The sequence below is a fragment of the Nuphar pumila genome, chromosome 3 (genome assembly GCF_984573655.1).
Source record: "Nuphar pumila chromosome 3, dmNupPumi1.hap1.1, whole genome shotgun sequence".
Lineage (NCBI taxonomy): Eukaryota > Viridiplantae > Streptophyta > Magnoliopsida > Nymphaeales > Nymphaeaceae > Nuphar > Nuphar pumila.
Window position 1 is genome coordinate 29,588,322 of NC_143251.1, and position 7,975 is coordinate 29,596,296.

The following is a 7,975-nucleotide window of genomic DNA, read 5'->3' on the forward strand; positions in this document are numbered from 1 at the left end:
TTTTATAGGCAAGATGGGGTTAGGCAGACTTGAACCTGCAACGTCCCAACACAAGGTGACGTTCACTAGCTGCTCCTACCAAACAAGCATATCATCTTTTCTTCCAACTCTATTTTTCTCTTAAATATAACTCTAACCTAGTTGTCTAGTATCAGTTATTTATCTATCACCTTTTAAAAGTGAAGATAAATGACGTAATGTAACTTGATTTAGTAAGATGCATAAATTTTTTTTGTGAAACCTTGCCCCCCTTTTACCCTCCTTTTTTTTATTTTTTATTTTATGTGTATGTGAATAGGGAGATTTGGTGCCATGTACAAAAATTACCAGAGAGAGATAGAGTGAGAGTGAGAGATCATCATTCAACATTACCAAAATACATCCAACAGAATATTGGATGAGAGAGACATAAATAAGAGTAAGACAACCATCATGTAGGTGGTGACTGTGCATAGTTGAGAGTACAAGTAGATCCAACCTCCCCCCTCCTCTACTATGTAATTTAAGAGCCAGATACACACCTGCTGACCCGCTCACGTAGCCTTCCAAAATTGAATTTGATGCCCGTGAAAAAAATATCATTTTTTTCAGTCCAGATCACCCACCATGCTGAAAACAACCATACCCGTCACAATAATCTCCAATTTTTTTTTGTTACCAAAGAGAAAGAGAGAATTCATCATTCAACATTACCAAAATACATCCAACAGAATATTGGATGAGAGAGACTGCCACCATGTACGACTGTGCATACTTGAGAGTACAAGTAGATCCAACCCCCCCTCTCTACTACATAATTTAAGAACAAGATACACACCTGCTGACGTAGCCTTTCAAAATCGAATTTGATGCCTCATTTTTTTCAGTCCAGATCACTCACAATGCTGAAAACAACCATACCCGTCACAATAATCTCTATTTTTTGTTTGTTACCAGGGAGAGAGAGAGAAGAACAAGCACGGGAATGTCAGATGCGTAAGCCTTTTGGTCATTTGGGAGGCCAAATTACGGTCAAGGATTAAAAGTCTGAAATGGACGTTCCAAACTTTTGACTTGATACCATGTTGTGTCGACTTTGAATGTCTGAGGAGTCCGTCTGCCCCCGCCCCTTGTTCGTCGGTCCAGCTAGCTTAGTAGTCCTGAGGAGGTGGAGCCCACTTCGCACCAAGGGGCTGGCCGCTGGATATACTCTGCCCTCTATGGGCACCGCTCACTCTGTTGGAGACATATGATTTCTTTTTAATGAAATTTTCATTTATGTGTAAACTGTTTGCCCTTAATTTTAAAAATGTGTCTCACTTTCCTGAAATTTCAAATATGAGCCACACTATTTCTGAAGAGTCCAACAAAACAGAGACATCAGGTCAACATCTATCATCTGAAAAACCGTGAACCCTTTTCTGGTTTCCTGAATTGTCTTTTGAAAATTGTAAAACACTCATTATTCATGATTAAACAAGAAAAGATAAATAGTTTGAACTCTTAACGATGAAGGTTTAACTTGAGTTAAAGAACAATAATAAATGGACGCCACAGTTCCTAAAAAAAACATAAATCTCATATTTGAAATTTCTGAAATGTGAGACCATTTTTGAAATTTGAGTTGAAAGGTTGTCTCTTAAATGAAAGTTTCGATAAATTTTTTTTTGATGTAGAATAAAGTTAATTGCTGCAAATGGGTTGATTGAATCCATATGAATCTGGATCGTGTCAACCTTCGATGTGGCTATAGCATTTTCTTGTAAGCCATTTGAATAAACCAAAATATGGTGATAAGTTAATATCAGTAGATGGAAATGGAATTGGTAAATTGCATTTTTTTTGCATACTGTATGTTCGTTCTTTTACACATTTTCTAATATGTAGATATATCTATTTTCTGATATTTTGCCAATGAAACAGGAGAAATATGAAAATTTTCGATTTATAGCTCATGAGAAATTTACAGCCTTTTCAGTGTCGACTTATTCATTTGTCACTATGGTTCTAGGACCTAACAACTTTATCACAAAATGGGGCATTTTAAAATTTCTTTTAATAAAAGATAAGAAAAAATAGAAAAGCTAACTTTTTATTCACACAATACAACCAATTAAAAAAAAAGGACCAATTTTCTGAACCCTTGAAAGAATCCCAGAATCGAATGGTTTGGAGGCCGATTGGATTCGATTCGATTCTTGCAATGTTTGTTTAAAACCTCAAGCTTTGCTTACTTTCAGTCTTTAACTCGTCAAGGCAAGGTCCACTTGAGCGGACGTGCCAATACGACTAGTTGTCATGGACCCGTGGCAGCTTAGATAATCGTAGCGGCATCATCAAGGTTTTTTTGTCAACCTGGGCTTCTCTCTTAATTCAATATAGTTCAAGCACGTCTTATGTATTCCTTATTTAATAACCACACTCCATTCCTTCCAATATGCGTTTTCTGGTTAAACTAACCACATTGGGAAAAACTAAACCTTGGGCTTCCATTCTTTGTAAATCAAGGAAAGGAACTAAAGCCTTGATGTTGATCGATAAAGAGAATGATACCAAGTAATACTGAAAATGTGGCACAAATGATGATGATGATGTTGTTGTTGGTGACTATCTTCACAAATTGATAATGCCAAAAACATGGATCGCCACAAGTGATATATATATATATATATATATATGAGAACTGAAAATATAGATATTTTCAACACTTTTTTTTGCAAATCCAACCATGTGGATGAATTTGCTAGGAATTAACAATTGGATTGTATATTTTCGATGAAAAAATATGATTTTTGAATGCTTGAATATTTATGAAGAATATGAGTCATTGATTTTAAAGCCTTAAAAAATCTCATTTATGCATCAAAATTGGATGATTCAAGAGCGTGTTTTTATAAAACCAACCATGTAGATCACATCCGTACAGCCAGATTCAAGAGGAAAATTAAAAAAAAATCATGAAAATTGCGGTTCACACATTAGTTATCAAATTTTCAGTTCTCATGTTCTAGTAACTCTCTTTGTATATATTGTTAGAAGAACTGGATCTAAATCCAATCTAACTTCAGCTGGATTGGGTCCACATGATGGACTAATTCTCCTCAAAGAGCTCAAGCAAAACTCTCCGAGAACCAAATCAAGACAAAAAAATGAAGTAGTCTTTGTAAGTAAAGAAGTTTATATGTGAAAAGAGTCCAAACATGAACATTATCTTTGATAATCATGTATCTCACCATTATTTAATTATTTAATGAAACCTCCTTAAAAATATTGAGAGAGAGAGAAGAGAAATCTTGATCGTGGACGTAAGCCGAACCACATTAATTGTGTTTTCTTTGTGGGTTGATATATATATATATATATATATATATATATATATATATATATAGAGAGAGAGAGAGAGAGAGAGAGAGAGAGAGACGTTGACAACAAAGGGTTCCGTCCCAATATGCACCCAAATTTAACTTATGCAAAATGCAAAATTTTGGCCAGTTTAAGTCTTCATTTGGTTAGGCAGAAATATCATCCACTTTTTTTTAACAGTTGGCCTGAATGCAGTTGCTTTTCCCAAGTCGCCCGAGTCAAAAAGCCTTGCTTCACTCATCAGGTATTTTTGCCTGGTGGGATGTTTTATCCGGGCAGGTGCAGGTTATGTTCCCCCAGGAACACGCACTGTAGCTGCAGTGCATGTTTTTGGGTCCCCACTGAGGGCTGTGTGGCACTCATTTGGATGTAGAGGAAGCCTTACACCGTCTTGCATTCTGCAGGCTGATGTACAGTGGTGTATGGCTCTCCCGTACATCCCATTGAGCACCACGCGACGCTCAGTGGAAACCCCGGAACACGCACTGTAGCTACAGTGCATGTTCGGGAGTGCACACGCAACACCCTCTCATGTTTTACTTACACAGCAGAAATTCGGCAACATTGTTGAGTGGGAATTCATCTCCACATTTGTGATTAATAGTTCACAAAGAGCTTGCAGAATAGAGCCAGAATTAGAACTGTCTCGGGTCAGGTCAAGGCCCAAGTCCTTCAATGAGTTTCATCTTGAATGCAAGAAATGCTGTAGCTTGGCCTTTGACTAGGCTAACTCGGAACAAATTGTACTCACTTGATCATCAGGCCTTTTTGCCGAGTCAAACCTGTCAGTTGCCAAAGGATCAGGGTTGAATCAGCAAAGACCCTCTGCCTTGCTCGACTCTGTAAAAGAAGTTTTGTCAAGGCTTTATTTCGCTTGACTTGCAGTATAGTTATTGTTGGCCAATCCAGCATGACTGAGCCATGTTTTCCCACGGCCTATTTGATTTGTTGCAAGCATTCAATTGAATCAACGACTCAGACCAACCAAGCATTAACTCAACTTGACTCACCTCAACCCTGGACTCTGCGTCAACTGGCAATCGAGTTAATTTGGCAGGCTCACAATAATAGAAAATGCAGCGTTCTGATTTTGGGTTAAAAGAAAAGAAAAAAATAATAATTTAAAAATGTTTATTTTATTGATTCTTATTTTAGAAATCCTTAATTAGACAATTTTTATATTTAATCCCCAATTAGATCCAATTTCAATTGGGTCCGATCCAATCCAAGTTTACTTAATTTATTTACTACTTTCTATATGTTTTTATCAATTATAATTTTGCTTAATGTATCTAGTTAATATTTTCAATCAAAGTAATTAACCATTAGTAATAGCAAAATATTGATTTTTTTTTCATTGGCTAATTGATTATCTTTTTTATGGTGATTATTATTATTGTTATTTTTTTCTTAGTTATCCATTAGAACATAATTGTCACAATATTTAAAAAAAAAACTCAAAACTTAAGTACTTTTATAAATCCATCACATAGTTGAAGTGAAATTTTCTCACGTTAAATTACTGGAATTTTTGTGGATCTTAAAATACCGTACTCTTGTTTGGTTACATCTGGCCACTAAATGTAAAGTGCAATTATGATTTGTGTACTGTACCAACAGGTTTTATCATGTACAATATGGCACATGGTTTAATTTATGAGACGGCGATTCATCGGCCAGCCTGACCCTGATTGATTAAAGCCTGACAGACCCAACTCATGTCCTGGCCTGAGCCGGCCGCGAATCTTGTCCTTCTCGCTATTTATATCTTCATGTTCGATTGGGTAATTTGAAATTATGAATATTTATCTCTCAAAAAGGTAATTCTGAGTATTTATAAAACCACCTCAACTCTTATATAATGGTTTAGCCAAACTTTTTTGTTTAATGGCAAAAGGTGCCTTAAAAAAATGAACAAAGTAAATTAAGCAAAAGAAAAAAAAAAAAGAAATGCGCATGGACAATTTCTCTAGTCTCATACCACTCAAAAAAATATTCAACAAAACCAAAGGGACAATTTGATGAAAGCAAACAAAGTCAATAGTCCATATTCAAGCATCCCATGCAGCAGCCCCGCAACTTCTCTCTCTCTCTCCGCGTTATGTAATTGCCTGGGGGTTGCCTTGTTGCTTACTGCCTTAACGAAGAAAGCGGCTATATAAAGTCCCTTCCTCCCAGCATTCCACTCACACTCCCACACGCCCCTCATTCTCCTTCCCCACTCCATTCTTCCCCCCCCCCTCTCTGTCTCCACATTGCCTACATTCCCTCTCATCCTAACACGAAACCCGCGTCTCTGAGTTAAGCAACTCTCCTCTTCTCTTTCGTCCCTTTAACAACGCCGCTCAATTCCAAGACCACCATCCTTGGTTCCCTAATCGGTACCAAAAAATCCACTAACCCTCTTTTTGTATCTCCTTAGAGAAAAATGGACCAGCTACCAAGATGCGCAGCAAATTACGTACCCTTGACCCCTATGACATTCTTACAACGGGCAGCCGGCGTCTACGCCGACCGGACCTCCATCATTTACGGCGGGGTCCGCTTCACCTGGAAGCAGACCTACGAGCGATGTCGACGCCTCGCCTCTTCTCTTCACTCCCTCCACATCAACAAGAAGGACGTGGTGTCGGTCCTCGCCCCCAACGTCCCGGCGATTTACGAGATGCACTTCGCGGTCCCGATGGCTGGGGCGGTGCTCAACACCATCAACACCCGCCTGGACGCCAACTCGGTGGCCACCATCCTGCGCCACTCGGAGGCCAAGATGCTGTTCGTCGACTACCAATTCGTCCGGTTGGCTCGCGATGCGATCCTGCAGCTCGTCGGCGACGAGCCGGCCCGACCGGTGCCGCTGGTGGTCGTTATAGACGATCTGGACCGTCCCACGGGCATCCGCATGGGCGAGCTGGAGTACGAGGGGCTCGTCCGGGCGGGTGACCCGGGGTTCGAACCGGAGCCGCTGGCGGACGAGTGGGATCCCATCACCCTCAACTACACCTCGGGCACCACGTCGGCGCCAAAGGGCGTGGTGTACAGCCACCGCGGCGCCTACCTCAGCACCCTCAGTCTGGTGCTGCAGTGGGACATGCCGGCGGCGCCCGTCTACCTTTGGACCCTCCCCATGTTCCACTGCAACGGTTGGACCTTCACGTGGGGGGTCGCCGCCCGCGGCGGAACCAACGTCTGCATCCGCAACACGTGCGCGGCCGAGATCTACCGCGCCATCGCCGACCACGGCGTGACCCACCTGTGCTGCGCGCCCATCGTCTTCAACATCATCCTCAACGCGGCCCCCACCGAGCTGAGGCGGATCGATCGAACCGTGGAGATTCTCACCGGAGGGGCCCCACCACCAGCGGCGCTGCTTAAGCAGATCGAGGAGCGGGGGTTCCACGTCACCCACGCCTACGGTCTGACGGAGGCAACGGGCCCGGCCTTGGTGTGCGAGTGGCAGGCCCAGTGGGACGAGCTGCCCTGCGGGGACCAGGCCAGTCTCAAGGCCAGGCAAGGTGTGGGCGTGCTCAGCCTCGCCGAAGTCGACGTCAAAGACCTGTCCACCATGGCGAGCGTGCCCCGCGACGGGCAGTCGGTGGGCGAGATCGTGCTACGCGGCAGCAGCATCATGAAGGGTTACCTCAAGGACCCCGCCGCGACCCAGGACGCGTTCAAGGGCGGCTGGTTCAGGACCGGCGACGTCGGCGTCGTCCACAAGGACGGGTACGTGGAGATCAAGGATAGGTCCAAGGACGTGATCATCTCCGGCGGGGAGAACATCAGCAGCGTCGAGGTGGAGGCCGTTCTGTACGGCCACCCGGCTGTGGCGGAGGCGGCCGTGGTGGCGATGCCCCACGGGCATTGGGGGGAGACGCCGTGCGCCTTCCTGGCGCTCAAGGAAGGGTTCGCCAAAGAAGAAAGGGTGGAGGAGGGCGAGATGGCCTCCTTCTGCAGGAAGAAGCTGCCGAATTACATGGTGCCCAAGAAGTTCGTGTTCCTTGAGGAACTTCCCAAGACGTCGACTGGCAAGATCCAGAAGTTCCAGCTCAGGGCCATGGCTAGGGGCTTGGCCGCCAATGCTGGGACTTCGTCGCTCAAGAAATTCCCATCTTTCAAGAGGCAGACCTCGTTGCCCAAGGCTCAGCAGTACAACAACAACAACAACCATCAACAAGTACTTGCCAGATCTCGCTTGTGAAGGCCAATAGCAAACATACGAACCGAAGAAGCGTGTACATAGTTCTCTTCTTGGCTCTCGATCGAGTAAAGTGTGGAAAGACAAAATTAATGGGAGAGAGGGAACGCGTGAGAGAGCTCAATTATGTCATTTTTTTTGTTTGTTTATAAAACCTATTTGTTTGTCATTGTTGACGGATCAATGGAGCCTTAATTCTTGCTTTTTTGCTCAAGAACTTTGAAGTTTCCATTACTGCGAATGATGAAACCCCAATTGCTTGCTCAATTTGATTGACACTTGAATGATCAACTAAGCTCTCTCTCTCTCTCTCTCTTGCAAGGCAAGCGCACTCACTTGACAACTTCGAGTGCGTGAAGCTTAGTCAGACTCTTGCCTTGACCCAGTGTAAACGCAAACACCCCAGTTTGAGCACCGACTACGAGTCTGGTCTTGTTCTTT

The 7,975-nt window shown here is 43.1% G+C and overlaps 1 pseudogene across 1 annotated transcript; it reads left to right on the forward strand.

Moving 5' to 3' along the window:
* Positions 1-5,536: 5,536 nt before the first annotated feature.
* Positions 5,537-7,737, forward strand: LOC149842453 (trans-cinnamate:CoA ligase, peroxisomal pseudogene; annotated as a pseudogene). The gene has a single exon (XR_016431074.1). The product of XR_016431074.1 is annotated as a trans-cinnamate:CoA ligase, peroxisomal pseudogene (transcript).
* The last annotated feature ends 238 nt before the right edge of the window (positions 7,738-7,975 follow it).